Genomic DNA, 21,414 nt, shown 5'->3' with positions numbered 1-21,414 from the left:
CGGAGGACAGGTGAAGCCTTTGCAGTTATAAGAAATGGGCTCGTCTAATATATAAGTATCGTCGCAAAAGTCGTGTGCTGGGCGGTGGGAATAACCGGGCCCTCATGGTTACTTCCTAGCATGGCTTGTGTACACAGGAGGTGACAAGCTACGTTCGTCTCAGACATGCAAAGGATTAAAACAGTGCGCAAGCACATGCGTGAAGCTTCGCTTTAGGTCGGTTACTTTCAGTGGATAAACTACCCAAATCTTTGCAGCAAGGTACAAATCTCATGTTTGTTCGCTCAAGCTCTGGTGTTATACAATAGGAGAGTGCTGGTGTGCGTGCTCAATTATGACAAATCTGTCATTATGTCCAGCACACAACACACACGAGAAGAGGCTAGGCAGAAAGAACATGTGGCTTTACAAAAAAAATTTCTGTGACACTCCCATACCAATAAAATACACTCACGATGTTCGTTGTCAGCTCTGGCGTGTTCTACAGAGCGCTCGTAAAACTTGTGTCTTTAATTAAAAAGCCTCTCTATGTCAACGCGTTAGAATTGACGGTAGAGACAGTTACGCAAAAAATGCTGCTGCTTGAATTTATAGAAACAGATGCTCCCAGCCACGAATACAAATACTTACGGTTGGATGGCCAGTACATACTTTACATTCGCTACCAAATTTGGCATTGCTTCTATTTTAATGTTTTCGTCTTCGTGAAGTGTTACTCCTGCCTGTTTTAGCTTCTTATTTAATAAAGAAAGAAGTGGAAACTGTAAAAAACAGGAATTTAAATCTATAACAGGCGCTTTGCAAGAATGTTTGCAAATTGGAAGTTTTTCTTGCCTAAATCGTGGAGCTCTTGCAAGCTGGAAATCATATATCTGATCCGTGTCGTCAGCAAAAACAGCAAATAAATTAGAGAACTCCTTCCGGATCTCTAAACGCTATACTGCACTTCGCGTTTGGTTACAGAAAATGCCAGTCTAGGTTTCTCCGGTCACTTCGCCTTATGCACGTCTTCAGGGTTTATTTACGCCCAGAATATTTATTGAAGTTCTCCATAAATATCCTCGGTCAACCGGTCACCATGGGTTAGGTGCACAGGTTGTACACCATCGAACACGGATATATCAAACACGGATGCATTGTATTATTGTCTATATTGAACAGTCTGAACATCCCTTTGAAACTTTCACGCAAACGTATTGTGCTGTTGTACGCGTGTATCCGAATTTGACCACGCGAACATTTCATTTATTGAACACTATGGCGCAAGCGCCTCTGCAAGGGCCTTTCTCTTGAAGGTGTAGATGCGATGATGACTTCTCGCGTTTGCTGACGCACTCGGGGAGGATGAGGTGGCGTCGCGGTGCGTCGATGGTCTTCACTCACGGAAGAAGACTGCCTTCAACACGTGCTGCTTGCACGCTAGAATGGGGTGGGGTGGGCAGCCGCCTCGCTCCGAGACCTCGGGGAGTAATCGGGTGAGGAAGGTAATAAAAATGAAGGGGAAACCGACCGGGTGCGCTCGGCTTCTGGCATTTTTTACTGCAAAACAGTATATGTTTTCATTCCGGTGTGATCGATTTACTCGGCGCCGCTCCGGAGTTACTCCTTAGCACCACTGACACCGCTTTCACAACTATTTTCCCCCTCGCCTCTACCGATTACCCTTCGGTAAGTTGCGCAGTCGGTAGCTAACGGCGGTATGTGGTTATCAGACGATTGCCAAAAATAAACAGACGCATCGATATGCGCTAAACAAGCACTAATGTTTACTACACTCCCAAATATAAAATTTGGGCGCAGCGCAAGCTCCAGTTTCTCGGTCACGGCGCATTTATCCTGTTTCTCAGGAAGTGATCACGTGATCAGCGAACGTACGGGGGTGTGCGCTACTCTGCTGCTACCACGCAGTGCACCACCACCACCTGCCAGCATGTTGGAAATCGTTTTTGAACCTCCCACCCAAATATCACGTGGTTCTGATAAGCCCCGCACAAGGAAACAGCGACCATGTTGTTGCATGTTGTGTTTGAACCTCCCACGCAAACGTCAGGTGGTTTGAAGTAACCGAGAATGGAACCGTCTGGGGAAAGTATCAAGGGGAGGAGGCTCCTTGGAAGCGACACATGAAACATGTGTGAGGGAAAGGCAGTAAGATGGATGACGCCGTAGGCGCACGTGTCGTCCTACCATTCACCCTTCGCTAAACGCTCCTGTCCTTTTTATTCCTTTCGTCGCGGCTGCGTTCGCTCACTCCGTTACGCGGACATAAATAGACGTCGCTCCTTCGAAGCCCAGGTAACGGCTGCCAAAGGGCTGCCCCCTAAAACGACCGAAACCCGCAGTCGCCGTTTCCGCTCAAATTACTTCGCCAAGTAGCTGCGAATCCCTTCCGGTAGAAGAGAAACTTTGCCTGTAGGAACGCCTGCTTGAGCCCACACTTCTTTTTCAGCTTGGAAGGCATGCGAGTGACTTTTTCGCCGGTGTCTTGCACGCTCAAGTATGCGCCATCACCGGTTGAGGGTTTATGCGTGCACGGTTTGCGGCCAGAAAAAAGAGCAGGTGCACGCACAGCTAGGCTTCATGCCGCTACCGAATAAATTCTGGCTGTTGTGACTTCCTCGTCTTCACCACTTCTAGCAGACGACGCCGATCATCATCATTTTCATCATCCTCGGCACGAGCTGCCGCATGCTCTCGTGGCTGCGTCGGCTCGCTCCACTTCTTTTCCATTAAATCCTCGTCGCATCACGACGTGTCGCTCCCCTTCCTGAGCGTCGTGCCGCAGCTGAAGGACCTAGAGGTCCAACACATGGTGCCGAAACCCGGGATTTCTAGACGACGCCAAGCCCATCGACGCACGGAGCCACGAAAGCCCAGAAAAAGACGCGGCGTCTGCGATTTTGGCGAATTCCCATCTGGGTGCGACCGAATGGAGTGGCAACTTCGACGACGCCTCAGACTACGGGCACAACTGGATGGCCTTCTAGCGGAAGCGAAAGGCCATATAAAAGGACATCGAGAGGCGACACCATCGGCAGTAAGTGGACTGCTCGAACGAATCGGCGCATTTTTTGCACAGATTGAGAACGTGGATGACGGCGTTTTCGAGGAGACACCAGACGACTTGCTAGAGAGTGAGACGTTAGACGCCGGACAGTACCGCGACAAGGTTGTCACCTTGACGACTAGTCTACGTTTCAAGATGCAGGAATTCCGGTCTTCGGCGACACGCCCGGCGACCGTTCACGCAATACCAACAGGCAAGAGCACATCCAAGCAAGCAGGCTCTATCATGCTTCGGCAGACTCCGGAAAACTGCGACCCACCGACCGCGCGACTGCCACCAGGCTCTATATTTGTGGACGATCCCCTCATTGGATTCGAGTTCCCTCCTGAAGAAGCAATGGAGATGCACCAGAAGGAGATCTTCCGAGAAGCTTTAACTAGCACACGTATATTGCCTAGCAACGAAAATGTTGTATTTGCCGCCTCGGAAGAAAGAATGGCTTCAGCGGAAAAATCCTTTTGCTCTCTTTCTGAACCTCAAAAGAGCTACAACTTCAATGCAAAAAGCGGTCGGACATCTTTTCGCTCAAGTCGAAAATCATCCTGCACTCCAGCGAGGAGGCGTCAAAGGATACAGGAAATCTTCGCGAGTGGACTTCTACAAAACTGACCGAGTCAAAAAGAGAATGCTAAAAGAAAGCACGTATCAGGAGACATCATGCCGTGCACAAAGTGAGGTGTCAAGGGAAAATTGACTCGCTGCATACACGGAACACAGCGGAAGTGACGACGCGAAGACTACCAGGGAGGAAAACACAAAGAAAAGGCAGCACAATCACGCCCTCACAGAAGGCCCGACAAGTGCAAGAAAAGTTTTCCATCTGCAGCAAATTTATCTGCTTTAAAAAGCGTTCCTTCTCCTATCCTCACAAATCGCCTCTACCTAGCAAAACACCCTGGACAAATTGCAAGAAGCAGCAGGTTAGGCAGTGTAAACACCGATGGCCGAGAAAGCGCTCTGGAACGAGGAACTAAGAGGAACGAAGCTCGGAAATTTCACCTGGAACGTCTCCCAAAAAATGCGGACTCATTGAAGGATAGAATGCTACTCGAAAAAACTCGTCCAAGACATCTGTAGTCCTTGGCATGAACTGAAGAGTTGAGATCGGCGGACGGGACAGAGTCTTCAGGTCCAACAATGTACGTTTTCCTTGCGGCACTCCACTCAAGCGCCCCGAACCCCGACTTTACCATTCGGAATCCACCTAGCGTCATCTGTCGGCGGGGGAGACTGTTGTGACTTCCTTGTCTTCACCACTTCTAGCAGACGATGCCGATCATCATCATTTTCATCATGCTCTGCACGAGCTGCCGCATGCCCTCGTGGCTGTGTCGGCTCGCTCTATTTCTTCTTTTCCATTAAAGCCTGATCGCATCACGACGTGTCGCTCCCCTTCCTGAGCATCGTGCCGCAGCTGAAGGACCTCGAGGTCAAACACCGGCTGGGCTGGAATTTAGATTTCGAAATTACATGGCTCAATGCGGTTATTCGGCTGTTCTTCTCAGTCGAGTGGTTTGGGTGTGGGTTGATGTGTTACACAGACATCTTACACACACGGTAAGATGCATACAAAGGGCAGGGAAAACGGTCAGCCACATGTTTCTACACGAGAATAGAGCTCAAGGGCTTCCAGGTTTTAAATCGCCTTGGGACGGATACATGCCGTTCGTTTGGAGGAACAAGGGCAAGAATCGAAGCGTTGGGCCGAACGCAAGCCCAAACTGGCGCAAAAACAACGGAATGCTACTGGCACCACCATTACCGCGCCAAGTTGTGGTTGTGGAGTAGCGGCGGATCCATCCCGGATGAACAGCAAATTGCCCGCTTGGAAAGCCGGCGTGCGCCAATATCACTTATTTAGAGGGCTTTCAGTCTATATAACCTACGGTGTTTGTCACTTCTAAGCACCGCGCACATGACAAGTAGCCGCTTTATGCGTGCGCTAGTTTCTAGTGGAGAATAGGAGGAGGGTGGAGGGAAGGCATGTACACGCGGCTATAGGTTTCATGCCCGTACTGATGAATGGCATGTCGTTGTGCTTGAGCGAGTTTTATACGTGGACGTTAAAGGGCCCAATGGGACCTGGCCAAGGTCCTTAGTGGTAGAACGGATTGGGTTTGTGTGTTAGGCTAAGTTCAGATTACCGCCGCAAACCCGCATCGTAATCTATGGGCGTAAAAAATGCGATGTCACGCAGTTCCTTTGGCTGAGACGTGAAATGACATTATTCTTTAAAGCTATTACGACAGTTGCGGCCACAGACTGAACCCGGCCTTACACAAAGAGTAAGATGCTTACGACGCGGGAGGTACAGAGGCAGTTCCATGTTTATCTGCAAGAACAAAGCTTGGATCCGTCAGAGGTTCATTCAGCTAACGGGCTAGAAAATATTCTCCATCCCAAATTACGATATACGTGTTTTGTTTCGTGCACTCTGTTTACTGCATCCAGCTCTGCAGGTCATCCTTTTTCACAGCTTGGAAGGGCACAATTTTTTTTAAACAATCTTGAAACAGGCTTATTTAAGTATCAATATATAGAGATATCGAGCTATTTTGCGATCCCTATGGAGTTCGAGGTATCCGAGTTAGACTTGAGTTTTAAAATAAAAGATTAACCAGCCAGACAATGTACATTACTCTAAACGTGTCCTGAAAAGATACATTATGTGTAATTTTGTTTTTGCAAACTCACTTAAACATTCCAAAATGGCAATGTGCTCCGAACCAAAGGTGTTAGAAAAAAGGCAGAATTTTGTCTGATATCTTCCACTTCGCAAGTTTACGCTGGTAACGGTACAGGTAGAAGGAGGTGGACGGCTGGTTATTTATTACTAACATGAAGTACGCTGAGTATGTCCGCTGTTGGTGCGAACTACTAGGAGTAGTATGACGCACAACGCCTACAATACAAACTACAAAGCAACCGAAATTACGCACGATAAAAAAAAATCACGCCATAATCCGCGGAATGAATGATGATAAGTGGGGCGAAGCTCGAGAGGGGGAGATCATCGGTAACCGTAACTCTCCCGTGAAAGTTCGCCCATTACATCATTAAGAAAGACGTAAGACTGTGTGCGTACATTGTACAAATCAACTTTTATTTTGTTCTTTTATTTTGTTCTTGTTCGTTTGTTGTTGTTGTTGTAGGGTTCGTGAGGCTGCAAGCAAGCGCTCGTATCGGCATGCAAACCCCGATGCAGTGAGACCTCGCGAGGCGGCTGCAAAACGCATCAAGCGAGCTCAGCCCGAAGCTACCGCCGCACGGTTTAAGCGCGACTTTCTAGACGAGATGCTTCGGCCTCTCTTTCGCGCAAGTCGGGATCCTGTCGGCGAGCAAGCGCTGCCGCCGCCCTGCGCCCCCTCCACTCCGCAGCCTTGTCAACAACCACCTCCTCCATCCGGTGACTCGTTGCCCGATCAACTCCCCCTCTGTTACCACTGTGGCGAGGCAGGACACATGTACCTTCGGTGTCCCTACAGGGAACTTGGGCTACGGGGCTTCGGAGTCAATGCTCCCAGCCCCAGACCTGGTGAAAGACCCTGCGTCATCGAGGACTACCCCGTACCTCCACCACAATTTGTCACGTAGGATGGGACACAACGGTAAAGAAAGAACTTTCATTTAGGGCGAACTTGTACCCAAACAAGACGAGAGGAAACGAGCAAAGGTCCTTGCGTCTCGTTCGATCTCCGAGAACGACTGCCTGCGTTCGTGGCGTGATCTCTTGCGTGATCTCCCCCTCGCAGTGCACGTGCGCTCGCGCCTCCGTTGGCGAACACAGACAAGCTCGCGCTCCCGGTGCCGAGTTTGCGCTGCCGGTTGCAGCCGGTTCTTGCGCGTGCAACGCGGCCCACTTTCCGACATCTCCGAAAGCATGCGGCGGTCACGTACCACGAGACACAAGGGATGGACAGACCCATGGCTTTAGGAACTTCGCCCCTAAAACATGAGTACTTTATTGGTATGCGGCCACCAAGACGCACCAAGTATTTTTCTCTCATGGGCCATGGTCCCTCCTTAAAGCGTGAACTTTGTAAGACACGTTTTAGTTTTTTTTGTAACTGGTAAAGCTGTGAACTGCATTTTATTCCGTTTTTTGCAGTGTGACATTGACGTCTCACATTTTGGATTTGTAAAATCGGTTGCGATCGTTCCGCCTCTACCACATGTCGCATTTCAGCCTCGAAGTAAGAACATCGGAGGAGGTTGTTCTAGAAGACATTGATTTGGACCATTTTATCTGACCGTTCATTGTGCTGTGCAGCTTTTTAAAAACCAGTGGATTGGTTTCTCAAAATAATGCGTGCCGAAAAAATATCAATGCGTTCTACTGTCCTGTGAACACCTTGGAAGCGTTTTATTTGGTAAATGATCGAGCAAAAGCGGTATTTGTAATTTTGTTGTTTTTAAATGAAATAACGAGCCTCTCATGTTCAAACAACGTTTAATCACTTACCCCTGGCATTGCAGATTCGGCTTCCTTGATGGTTACTGTAGTACTATTTGTACTGTCCGGCAACTGAAAAAAACGCAGGGCATTGGTACAGAAATCACAGTCTCAAACAATATTGATAACAATAACACCCATTGTGAAGTAATTACAGTGAGCCGCTTACAACTCGTTTGAATACTTACTTGTACAGCGGTGTCTCTATTCACAAGGCCGATAGAACCATCGTACTTTCATTATCTATAGGCCCAATTTCTTCGTAAACATGAGGGGTTTAAACCCAACAATATTTACACAGCAACATATTGTTATGTGGTGGCGGCGTGAAGACGAAATGAACTGTAATTAGCGATGACATGCATATGATAGCCGTCATCTGTGCCCAAGGCCTTCTGGGTGTAGATTGTACATTTTATTCTACTTTTATTGGTGGTTGGTTGGTTGGTTTGTTGCTTCAGAGCATTGACAAGGTGGTGCGTGAAACTCTTCAGTTTTTCTTCTTCAAGCTGCATAAAGCCCCGTTATAACATGCCGATTTAAGCCGCAGCAAAGTGACGAATAGAATGAACATATGTGATGTGAGGATAAAAGACCGTACAAAACTTCCTGCTGCACAGATGACGCTGACATTCTTGGTAATGCGGGGTATCGCAACAGAGACGGCAAGACAGTGACGATGCGAAAATGTAGTCGGAACCCCGACAAAGGAGAGGACAGTTGACAAGGAAACCGCGCATTCTTTGTCTCGTGTCATCTTGTAAAGGCTATTTTGAATAGGGGTGAGCATCATGACGCCTTTACTGGTGGCACCATGTTACCTTCAAACCAAGATTGATGTGTGATGGGCTGTAGGTTTGTCAAGTTTGGCTGTCTGTGTAAGGCTCCTGGTACCGCAATCACCGATGATGCAACGAGTCCCACCATCGATATCACCGTGATCTGAAATTTTCCAGAGTAAATAAGTTTCCATATTGGTATCGCGGAATGAGTGCATTAAAATGTCCGCAGCCCTATCAACTGGCTATGCTGAGCGCAGTTTTCTTTGCGTAGATAGTATTATTACAAAAACCGGCCTGTCAGAACACCTGTTGTGTTTGTATCTGTGCCTGTATGTGCCGCATGTGACATTGCCCTTGTGCATTGCATTGCCGTGCTTTAAAGTGTAGGATGTCGCTCAAGGTACGTAATCGCTCCAATTATAACTGCTAGCGGACGTCAGCGACTTAACCACAACAGGACCGCTATTTCTATATTCTCACCCATACCCTGAATGATTTTCAATGTCTGGCATAAATAACACCAACTAGAAGTACCCCTCAGAACAGGGTCTGCGCGCTTGTCGAGAAAGACCAACCACGTCGTCTTTTTTCGCCCGTTCGTTGATCATGATCGGCGGTGATAGTTTGATGATGATTAAGATAGACAACAGAGATGACCTTCGATGCAACGGATGCAGTTGAGAGCGGTGGCTAACGTTGCGGTGAGCGACGGTGGCGTTCGTAGTAGGCTGCCGTAGAATACTTGTGGCGTTAACTCCCTCGACGTTGACGAATCGTCCCGCTGCGGCTGATGATCGCAAAGATTCATTTTACTGCATCTGGGTTGTGGTGGACGTATCCTAGCGTTGAAAATAGGGTTTTAGACGCGCAACACGGGATATTTCTGGGCGTAGAGTTCGGCGGGAAGATCGAACGACTTTGCCCGGAAGTACCTCGTAAAGTAGGTCGCCAATACAACGTTGTGGTGTGCAATGCCCTGAATAGCCCTTTACCCTAAACCTTGTCCTCGGCTTGAAGTGCCCATCACGTCGGCTGAGGTTACAACGCGCGGCGTTTGTGGGCTGTTCGGTATTTAGGCGGGTTCTACACAGCCACCAATCCTCCTCTACACATTGAGAGACGAGTTGGGAATCCTCGTCAGTGTCGTAATCCGGGATAAGCAGCAGCATGGCACCAACCATTGTGGTCACTTGCCGTCGGTGCACTCGCTGGAACGGAGAAAATACCGTTGTCTCTTGGACGGCTGTATTATATGCGAAGGTGACGAACAGTAACCCTTCGCCCCTTGTCCGGTGCTCTACATCTAGGTACATTGCCATCATATGTGCAATTGTTTTGTTGAGGCACTCCGTCAGTCCATTGGTCTGGGGCTCATATTCCGTTCTGCGAAACTTGAAGTGGCTCAAGTGCAGTCTGTCCCGTGTTAGCTGAGCGCTGAGAAACGAAACTCGGTCGGTATTTATGACTTCAGGACGCTGTGTCGTAGACGTATGCTCTAGATGAACAATGTAGGTATTTAGGATGTAGTAGCCGATGGAGCGGTTTCGGCGTACCGAGCGAAGTAGTCAGTCTCAACAAATACCCACCCGTTTCCTGCATTCTTCATCGGAAAAGAGCCTAAGTGGTCTATTCCTAATTGCTGGAATAGAATCATTGGGGCTTCAATAGGGGGAAATCCGGGAGGGCGCATTTTAGTCGTTATCGTCACTGCCATTCGCGGGAAGTTTTTGTGTAATGACGAACAAATTCAGGAAGGTTAGGCCAATAGTAATTTTGTCATAATCGCGCAAACGTGCGACTCTTGCGAAGCGACTCATTAAGTGCCAAGCGGTATCATCGTCGCAAGCTTCGACGAGCTCCCACAGTACGGTGTCCGGCACAACCAGGAGCACAACCAGGACCCACAACTAGGCTCAAAGTTATTTTTTTGCAGAACACTGTCTCCGAGAGTCAGCGCCTGTAAAACACGTTCGAAGTATACAAGAATTGCACTCGTTTGGCCCACTAAGACGGCAATCACCTGTCACAGCTCGGGGCCGCTCCGGTGGCGCGTCACCATGTCTTCAACCCTGACCGCTCCAAGTAGGTGGGTTCATAATCGTCGGTTATAGTCTTGGCAGTATTCAAGGGTGCACGGGAGAGGCAGTCGGCATCGTCGTGCCGTCGCTCAGACTAGTACGTTGTACTGACGTCTAATTATGCAGTGTAGAGCTTCAGCAAGCAAGAGGACCAGATGTGTCACTGAAATTGCTGAGCCACCACAACGAGGAGTGATCCGTGACTCCGCAAGAAAGGCGACCATTAAGCTACGACACAAACTTTCTGAGTGCCGAAATTACTGCGAGGCACTACTTTTCAGTGGTTGAGTAGTTGATTTCTGCCCTGGAGAGCACGTGGCTCGTATAGGAGTTTATTAGATCGGCATCTCCTTTCATTTAAATCAGCACTGCAACAGCTGTGCTATTGCTAACATCACTGGAAATTTTAGTCACAGCCTCCTGGTCGAAATATCCCAATACGAGTGTTGTTAGTAACACTTCCGTTATTGCTTCAAAAACCCGCAGCGGTAGCTCAGTGGCTAAGCCGTTGCGCTGCTGAGCACGAGGTCGCTGGTTCAATTCCCAGCTACAGCGGCCGCGTGTCTGATGGAGGCGAAAAGCCAAAACGCGCGTGTGTACAAGATTTCGGCGAAGAGAAAAGATCCCCGGGTGGTCAGAATTAATCCGGACCCCTCCACTACTGCGCTCCTCATCGCCTGCGTTTCTTTGGCGCGTTATTCCCTACAATCAATCTTCATCATCATCATCATCACCAACAGCCTATCTACGCCCACTTCAAGGCAAAGGCCTCTCCCATAAATCTCCAATTACCCCGGTCGTGCGCTAAGTGCGACCAATTCATCCCGGCAAACTTCTTAATCTCACCTGCCCATCTAGCTTTCTGCCGCCCCATGCCCCGCTTGCCCTCTCTATCTATCAATCAATCAATCAATAAATAAATCCTTAAAGGGACACTGAAGTGATTAGTAAACATTGCGGGATTACTAGCGCAAATTGTAGTCCGGAGTCCATAAGCCATGTTTCGAAAACTCTGAGTGCGTTTACACAAATTTATTTAGTAGAAAAATCAATTGAGAATGCTATCCTCCTTTCTGCATCTTCGCCCATTTTCTTTTGCGTTTTTGTGTGACGTCAGGGGGGAATGACTTTGCTAGACTGCGCTACTGCACAGCTTGCCGACCTTCCGACAGGGTCAGTCGGCCCAGCGTTTAGTCCGCCGGCCGCCGACAGGTCATCGCAAATCGTTCGCTCTGTGGAACCTAAGCCACGACACTTTTGTGAATAGAAGAACGTGCCTTTCTTTAATTTCTGTGTACGTACATTGTATCAAGCTCCAATTCAAGGTCGCTCCACAGACCGCTGCACAAGCGCAGATGCGACGCTTCGCTAATTTGTACGATATATAGTAGGAAAATCAAAGGGCGCTTGAAGGCGGGAGAAGAGTCAGCGAAGTGAATATGGGTAGTAAGGAACTAAACCAACCGAAACTTTTAGCGTTCAGGGTGAAAGTAGGAAGCAGGAAGCATTTTTTTGCGCTTTGTGAACAACCATAGTGGTCAGCAGCACCACCACACATCTGCGAACGCTTTTCCGTCTAAGTAATGCAATGCTAGACGCGAGATATTGTGGAAATTTTTGGGACGCTTACTGCACGAGCGCTATTCAACAAACAGTCACCTAAGCTGCTTGAAATGCTAAATATACATAAAATTGTTAATTGGTTATACGTTATATACCTTATATTTCTGACGATGGCGGCGCTAGCCCGTGGCCGAGGGGTCTGGACAGGTCGGTATGTTATTTTGCAAGTCACAAGTTCGAATCCCCGAGGGTATATTCTTTTTTGGTAAGAAGACTTTTTGTTCATTCTCGGCCAAAGTTTCCTATACTGAGTTCACTATTTTTGGGCCGTAACGTTCACTGCTCAACAAGCGACTTCTCAGAACACGCGAAGACTGACTCTGACGCGCGAGCGAGTTCTTCTCGAGAGAGAGAGAGAGTGAGAGAACAACTTTATTTACCGCATAAAACTGCGGCGACTACGTGCCGGATGGGGTGGTTCCCTCTTCACGGGACCCATATGCTTCCGCGGCTGCCTCGCCCCTGGAGACCAGGATGAGCTGGTCTTTCAAGGCGGGGCTGGTTAGCAAGGTCTCCCATCGCTCGTTAAGGAGTGTGAGAAGGGTGGTTGAGGGTTGGGTAAGGGGGGGGTTGTCTCGGTGAAATCGCTCTGTCCGATGACGTGCTGGAGCGTGCCCAATTGTCCACAGAAGCTACACTCTTTCTCGTATATCTCGGGGTACATTCTGCTTTGGTGATAGGGGTGCGTAGAGGATCCTGCCTGTATTTGCCTATAGATCGTTTCGTGCGCTCTGCTGAGCGATTTATGCGGGTCAGGGTACCGCCTTCTGCATTCCCTCTAGTGGCTGGTGATGTCCTTGTAAGTCGTTATGGCGAGCGGATCGTGCTCGTCTACCCGGTGTTCAAGTTCTCGGGCAAGCTGGTGGGCGAGTTCGTTGGCTTGCAGCCCTGAGGGAGCCGGTGTCCATATGAGTTCGACTTTCTGCTCGGGTATGCGGCGCATTCCTCCCTCTAGTATTCTGAGTGCCGTCAGAGACACCTGCCCTTTTCTATAGTTGGCATACGCGTGCTGTTGCCATAAGCACCGACTGGTTGCGGGCAGTGGGTGCAGATGAGACTCAGCAAACCCTTGGCCTGGTGTGAGCACTCTTTTTACGATACAGGCATGAGTGAGGCAAACTACAAATATGGGGGAAAAACGCAGGGCATTTGATCGTCTGCGGTGTCGCGGAGGGCGTTCATCGACTGCGTAGGCCACAGCTAGTGATTCCTATGATTCCAAGCCGTCCTGGGAGGGCTTATCTTAGGCATTTTCCAGCCTACAACATGGCAGAAGCGCGGTATGACGATTATTGAGTTAAGGAGAATGCCCAACCAACAATAATTTCGGATGCTAGGCATGGTGTTTTACAGAACCAAAACCAACGCTTGTTTGAATGCTAATCTTGGACATCGTCCAATCACGCTGTACCTCCTTCCGACGTCACAGCCTTTAGTTGGCACGGCCGCCACATTCCGCCCATGGTAGTTTTGCTTCTTTCCCGCTTTAAAAAATAATTACCGACTTATCAACCGCATAAACGTTGAAAAATGTGGTAATTTGAGCCAGTCTACGCAGTGCAAGCGAAACCGGGGTCTTGACAAATTCACTTCTGTGTCCCGTTAACACGGAGTGTAGATTCAATGCAGCTGTCATGATTAAGGGGGCAATCTACCCGTGAATATAAAGATGACGTGTCATAGCGGAGCCAGAGGTCGACGAAGATGAAGACGAAGAAAAAGAATGCAAATTTCCCGCGAAGAGGGCGGACGAATGACGAGGTGACGCAAATGGAGGCACGTGGAGAAATAACCAATGTTGTGGTGACCCGTGCGGCGGACACGGGCACAGCGAATACAAGAGTGCCGTGACGGCAGGGAAAAGGATATATAATCCCGGGGCACAGGCCGGGAGGGTGGAGATTAGAAGAACGCCGCATCAGGAAGGTCAGGTGGCACGAGTCCGAGGAACAAGCCGGGGGTACGAGGCCACGCCATCGACCAGAGCCACGTCAGCCAGGGCCGGAGTGGACCGACGTGGCATCGGCTCCTACTTCCCCGTCGTACCACCAATCCGTGCTTTGGTGGCCCCAGCGGTGATGCGCCTTCGCCTGCGTACAGCGTGCACGCACCGTCAACTAATGCCTTGGCTGTCCCCACGCGGCGACATTCCCGGAGCTTCTAGATGCTGCCGGCTGCCACGGTGACGGCCCCGAGGCCAGGGGTTGCTTCCTGCTACGAGGGCTACCACGAGGGGTAGCTGAAAAGCGGTCCACCGTGTGACTACCACACACAACTATGTCGCTACCACCACCACCGGCACCGCGGCAGCGCACAACTATGACTACCAGCGTGTCACGGCCACGCTGCGGGTACGACACGTCAGCGCCGGAGACAGCGGTAGGCCCGTCTGCTAGGGACTTGGTATTATATGACCATTGTTGTTAGGATTGTTAGCATGGACGTTGTATAGAGTGGAACTAGGACGGGTTGATTTGTTAGGGACTTTATTGTAGTGACTTTTCGTTTGGATTGCTGGCTTTTCTGGGTTTTTGTTACCGATTAGTATTTAGAAATTGCTTTGGTTGAGTTCTTTGTTTGCTTTGTTGTTTAGTTTGCTTAAGGGTTGTAGTTGCGCATTTTAAATGTGTGCTGTGGTAAACGTGCCAATGATTCTCCCATGTCCATTCTTCTGAGCTGGTCGAGACGTACCACAAAACGTGACAGCAGCCACAGGATCAACAGCCGTTATAGGCGGCAGGCACGAAGATAGAACCGTCAGGAAGAAATATTGCATCACGTCCTGTGTTTATAAATGGAGGGGGCACTCGCCTTACATCACGTGCTGTAGAATCCCCTGAGATGTGTGTGTCAGCAGCGTCACCTAAGGGGAACTAACAAATTACGTTACAAAAATAAAACTGACCCGCGATTGTTGTACCGAAATTTAGACCTCGTGAAACGCATACACGCAAAGGGGAGGAAAGGTAAGTTTTTATTAAACTAGATTACGTGGGAATTTGCGAAAGTGAAGTCAACAAACCAGAACGCCTAAAATGGATACGAGCACGTTTTTAACATCCTTTCATTTATGTTTAGAAGTGTTATGTAGATAATATTGCGTGCACAAACGTGTATGTATTGTCTGTGGTTGTTTCACTTGTTAATATTTTTTGCGCTGTAACTATTGTAGTGCAAACTCAACGGGTGTTAAGCTTTAAGCTATGCCTCCGCCCTGTCGGCCTGCATTTTATTCTTTGCCTACTCAGGTTTTCCTTGGAAATAAACTAAATTGAACATATTATGCGAATTGCACTTCCTAGTAATTGCATCAACAAGCCGCCTACAGCTTTTATTTATTATAGTTCGATATGCTATACGTAAGTAAAAAGACATTTTTAAAGCACCGCGAAGGAGAAGCCGACGAGACCATTGCTGTCACATTCATGTGCTTTGATGTTTTCCCAAATGATCGGATTTGCACGCCAGTCCACCTCGAGAATGTCTAGATTGTGCTGTGTGACGAGCTGCCAGTCCAGGTGCAGATATACAAATGAAAACAAAATCGTGGCACTGTTGTGTCTTGACAGGAACCGAGCATAAAAAAAAACGAAAAGGCACGACAGCAAGTTTGAATGTGAATATGTTGGCTTTATTTCTAAAGGCGTTCAAAATGTTTGGGAGCACTGCGACAGTATTGGCGCTGTAGAATCTCTCAACCTTATCGGAAACAGGCAAGTGTTGTTGCAAGAAGGAATAAAGCAATGCAAATTATTCAAAATGTTCTCGGCTGCTCGAATCCTAACTTTTATCGGATTGATTGAGGCGTTGACGCCCCGAAGAAACACTTGAGCTATGTGGGCTAGGATGCACGCAATGGTTGAGGGGCCGGAGTAATTTTACCACCTAGGAATCTGTGACGCGCGCCAAAATGTCGACACAAGCAACTCCGCTTTTTGCCTCCATCAGAGAAGAAACCACGACGGCCGGTATCGAACGTGCCTCCTGGGGTTTAGCAGAGAAAGGCTTACCCACTCAGCCAAATATACGACACAAATAGTTTCTACGCTTTTACAAGCTACGTTCTACTTGTCCAGAAAATTTCAGATCTACTGCATGGGTGCTCCACACTCATTAATACATCCCTCTCGTCCCCCCTCTAGAAAAGGAAGCTGTACGTGTGCGGTCCACCACTAAACCAGCTAACTAGCAGTCGCGTCAAAAAAAAGCTGCAAGTTCACATGGTATGCTACCCGTTTTTAGGCCTGTTACAATTATTTAAGATGGTAAGCACCCGGTGGTGATTCCACGAGGGAACGAACAGGCGTATACACGAACACTTTTTTTATTTTCCCCATATTTTTATGAGTTATCCAAAAGCCTGAGAATAGCCTGAAACTGCAATTCGTTGTCCGCTAGCGTGCGTACTTCACAAGACAAGAAATAGCAAAGGTGGCGCTGGTGATGCGCAATTTTTGACGCCTGCCGTTTTTTCTAACTTTAGGGTGCTGCGCACGGAAAGGTTTGGTCGTTCTGACTGAAATTTATTTGCAAAGAGAAAATACTCCAAAAAGACACGCAGGTCATGACAACTTTTCAGTTCTGCTGTGATTAAAAAATTGAAAAAATTGTGAAATTCCGCAGACATTATATTTATGCCTAGTTTGGCAACCCCTATCTCCCTATCTGCCATTGTGAAGAACTTGTGAGTGAAGAGTAATGTCGATTAGATGTTTGTGAACATATCTGCAAATTATCGATTGCCAAAATACAATTTAAATATCCACAAAAATAGATAGACTGCTGTGCTTTCTCCAAAAATTGTGGAACTGTAAATACCAAAATAAGAAAAAAACTGACCTCGACTTCCGTCAATACGGGGAAACGAGACTTCTCAAGGGAGCTAAAAATACTGCTGAAAAACAGGTTCCAGAATTTGGTTTCTAGCGATGTCATAAACGGCTGTAGTCACGTGCTGTAGTCACGTGCTGCTGCCACCGTTTTCTGGCTTCCCGTTTTGACAACAAAGTGTCTGTTCAAATTCTCTGGTCACACGATGGAACTTTCAAGGTTTTACGTCCTTCAAAAAAAAAGATATCCGCGTTGTCTTTGAGATTTTATGTATTTATTTTTATTTGTTTGTTTGTGTGTTTTTATTTATTTATTTATTTATTTCGGTGACTTCAATTCCCCGAGGGTGTTACAGAAGGGAGTGGTTATGTTGCAAGTATACAAAACAATTGTTTACGGGGAGATTATTTAAGTTGCTCTACTAATGCGGTGTAAACATATGTAACAATTTATTTATTTATTTATTTATTTATTTATTTATTTATTTATTTATTTATTTATTTATTTATTTATTTAATATTTCGGTAACTTCAATTCCCCGAGGGTGTTACAGAAGGGAGCGGTTATGTTGCCAGTATACAAAGCAATTGTTCACGGGGAGATTATTCAAGTTACACTACTGATGCGGTTTGTACATATATAACAATAATGTTTCCAGGAATCATACAGCGCTAATAACAATATACGGGTTCAAACATTGAATAAAATACAAAGCGAGCATGCGTCCGAACGCAGTCCAATGCAATATTTCCCTGAATAATCGCTAGCACCGCTGCGCCTGTAACGAAGAACCATGAGAAAGAGCGTCTTGCGGGTGTATCTTTTTAACAAATACCAAAGAGCACGGAAACAAAACAAAGAGTTTCCTTGCCATAACGACTGCCATAACTGACCTAGTGTAGGACGGGTAAAACCGAGGCGTGCATGCACTTCGAACGAAAACTATAGGGAGAAGGTTACTGCCTCTCCACGACGGCCGTATTTCCTCATGGTGACTAAACAGCGCAGAAGACGAAACACAGAGAAGAGCAAAAACAGGACGAGCGCTGTCCTGTTTTTCAGCGCTCGTCCTGTTTTTGCTCTTCTCTGTGTTTCGTCTTCTGCGCTGTTTAGTCACCATGTCGCAACACCAACTCGCCCAACTTTCCATCCTGCCGTATTTCCTCAGGTGAATTGGGCGCACTTTAAAAAAGAAACTGCAAGTGTCTTCACCTAGGGCAAAGATATACCGACCATTGAAACAAGCAGTAGGATTGTGAGCTTTTGCGCATGGACAACAATAACACCAGCAGTGGCTGTGACACGCCCAACATGGCTCATGAGCTTATCGTGAGGCTAGAGCGTAAACTTATCGTGAGGCTAGGCAAAGAGTCGGTTGTAACAACTCACATAACATGCTAAGCTGTCTAAAATTTATGTCGTAGTCTTTATGATGCAGCTGTCTATTGTACGGTTCCATAGCACAGCAGCAAGGCGAACATTTTATATGGTCCTTAAACGAAATTTGGTGTGTTCGCGTCTCGGTTTATAGCGCAGTGGAAAGAGCGCCACGTACCTCCCGTCGTGGCCAGGGAGTCGTTGAATCGAAACCGGGCGCCCCCACGTCAAGACCACCACTCCTCGCTCGCAAAGCTTGAGACTTCCCACCGCTCCGTTGACAAGCCCGTCGACGATGTCAATATTTGTGGGGATCATGTAGGGCTTGTTTGGGACGATGAGAATCCCCTCGCGCAAGTTGGCGAATTCGGTGGGTGACATTTTAGCCACCTTGACCGTCGCCTTCTACAGAGCTTCATGTGTCGCGTACCCCCAGTGCGTGTCTTGAGCTCGCAGACGACGAACGACAATCTCTTCTGCTTCCGCTCCTCCTTGTTCGGTAGGAACGAAAGCGTTGAACGCTTTGGCCTCTTCATTCAATTTTTAGTTGGCCAATCCCTAGGGGCATCCTGCCACAATCATCATCAGCGGTATGTACTCGGCGCTACGAGGGACGGTACAGGGCTCAAGCAAGAGAAGCTGTGCCCCTAAAATTCTATAAGAATTAAACTTTATTTTGTGGGTATGATAATGTTTTCTGAGGGGATTAAATAAAAAGCAAATGGTTTTGAATATAAGCCACGTCATCCTGCCGATTACCAGGTGCCCGCGTTATTTACTTTTAATCGTTCCAAAACGCTCACGCCTACGACTTTTCCTGTCAGTTTACTCGTGCTGCGACAGCACCTCTGTTATACTAAATTGCATAGCGGATACTTTCACGCTATAGACGTGTCCTAATAAATGACGTTGTTCTAAGTGCAGAGCAATTTAGGGTCTCGCCTTGTCAATGTAGATCGCTTGCTGGACCTAACTACAGCCACACCGCGTTCCGTCGTAGCGGCTCTCGTTGCCGCGTAATTCAGAGGCTTCAAAACCCCAGCGGCTTCTACAGTCATAGGTTGCGCGTCCTGGTCACGAAGTTTAGTCCGAACACCTAATTGATCCCGAGGAGGCCGACGAAGCAGCCACGGGCACGGGGGATCGGGAAAAGACGGAGGAAGAGGCCACGACGACAACCTTTGCGGGCGAAGCCACAGCGGCAGGAGGCGGAGGGGACAACGACGTGCCGGAGCAAGCACCGGCTAACACGGGTGACTTGTCGAAAGATGGTGGCATCCCAACGAACGCCCAGGCAACGGTCAACTACGCCCCCGACGCCATGGACTTGCTCGGGAACCCGGTCACCAAACGGTGCCACATCGACGTTGCCGAGGGTGGCGTCAACGACCCTGCAGTCCAGGCCAACGAGCCGCCGACGAAGATGACGCCAGGTCGCCGCTCGACGGCGTGGCTTAAGCTAAGCGTCGCGTGGGAACGCAGGAGTGCAGAGGCGGCGGGAGCGTATCAAAAACAGCTCGACGACCCTGGGCCCAAACGCGTCACTTAGCGACGCGCTGGATCTGAGCGGTGAACATAATGGCCCTGGGTTCCATTGCTTCACGGGGAAATGTCTTTGCTACAGTACCTGAACCTAGCTACCCTAAACGGCCGTGGTCTTTCGAGTTAAAGACGGCAGAGTCAGGTGCACCGCCTGCTAACAGATATGAGACGTAGACGTCTTAGCGGATCAGGAGACAAAGGTAGAGGGAGAGGAGGAAACCGGGGGCATGATGCAACGTTTCACGTCGCGGTATAATGTATGCGCCAGCCACGCAGTTTGTTATTCTGCTGGCTGCATGTCATTGGTGAAAAAGTTGCCGGGGAATGCTGTGGGAGAGGTGTGCTCTGGCTTGTGCAAGGCGACCAGTTGTATGCGATATAGTATTGAGTGGTGAAGAGTGGCGAATAGTGTGCTTGTACGCGCCAAATGGACTTAGAGAAAGGGCTGATTTAAATATTAACATTAAACGGCATCTGTTGACAGACAAGCGTCTTGTCGTACTAGGGGATAATAATTGCGTCTGATCCACGCGAGATAAGATTAGTATTCGGCCTTTTCGCGACGGGAGCTCGGCTGTGCTGCCGGAAATTATCAATACTTTTGGGTTAGTGGATGTGGGTGAATGTCTAGAGGGAGGGCTGGAAGAGCAATCTACCCATTTTCAAGGAGTCAGTCACGCTAGACTGGATAGAGTGTATGTGTCGTGAGATTTATTTGAAAAATGTGAAGGGTACAAAGTAAAGCCTGTATCATTTTCAGATCACTGCCTGGTTGTGTGTAATCTAGGATACAAGAAACGGTGAAATCCTCGCACGTTGAAGCTATTGAAATTAAATGATAAGTTACTTAAGAATGGAAATCTTTTTTGAAGAAGTGAGTAATATGATTAGGAAAATAGAAGGGGGTAAAATCGGTGAACAGTGGGAGTGGTGTAAACAGGAGGTAATAATGAGGGCCATTGAGAGGTCCACTGTCGTACGATACGAACCGAAAAAAATAGAAAAGACACTAAGGTCAGACCTAGAAAAACTTGTCCGGAAAGAGTGCAATTCGCTTCGGGTGTTTAGTGAGGATATCGGAAAAAGGAAACAGAAATTTGAGGCGCTTGACGATGAACGCTACCGGGGAGCCTTCGTGAGGGCGAGAGTGGACCGATTAGCCGGTGGAGAGGCCCCTACCAAGTGTGCTCTGGGTATAGAATGGCGAACGCTCGACGTAATCATATAGGCAGATAGAGTGGGAAGGACGGGTGACGGATGATCAGCAAGATATTGGACGGGCATTTCATCATTACTGCAAAGAATTGTTTGCCTTCCGCAGGGTTGAGGTGGAGACCTTTATAACAAAATTTATCAGTGCATTCCCAAAGATTGATCAAGAGCACAAAGAAAGTTTATGCCAGCCTATTGCAGTTGCTGAAGTTAACTCTGCGTTCAATAGTTTGAACAACGGAAAGTCACCGGGTCCAGACGGGTCAACTGCAGCCTTTTAAAAGGTCTTTAAAAATGATTTATCGCCAATTTTGGCAGCACTATTTAAAGAGGCCTTCGAAATAAAGGCAATGCCAACCTCTTACGGAGAAGCGCACATGATACTCATACCCGAAACAGAGTTCACGGACAAACCTAAACATGTTACAGCATATTGTCAAATATCCTTGA

This window comes from Haemaphysalis longicornis, unplaced genomic scaffold, assembly GCF_048455015.1.
Source record: "Haemaphysalis longicornis isolate Haplotype H1 unplaced genomic scaffold, Haemaphysalis longicornis Haplotype H1 scaffold_13, whole genome shotgun sequence".
NCBI lineage: Eukaryota > Metazoa > Arthropoda > Arachnida > Ixodida > Ixodidae > Haemaphysalis > Haemaphysalis longicornis.
This window is presented reverse-complemented; position numbering follows the sequence as displayed.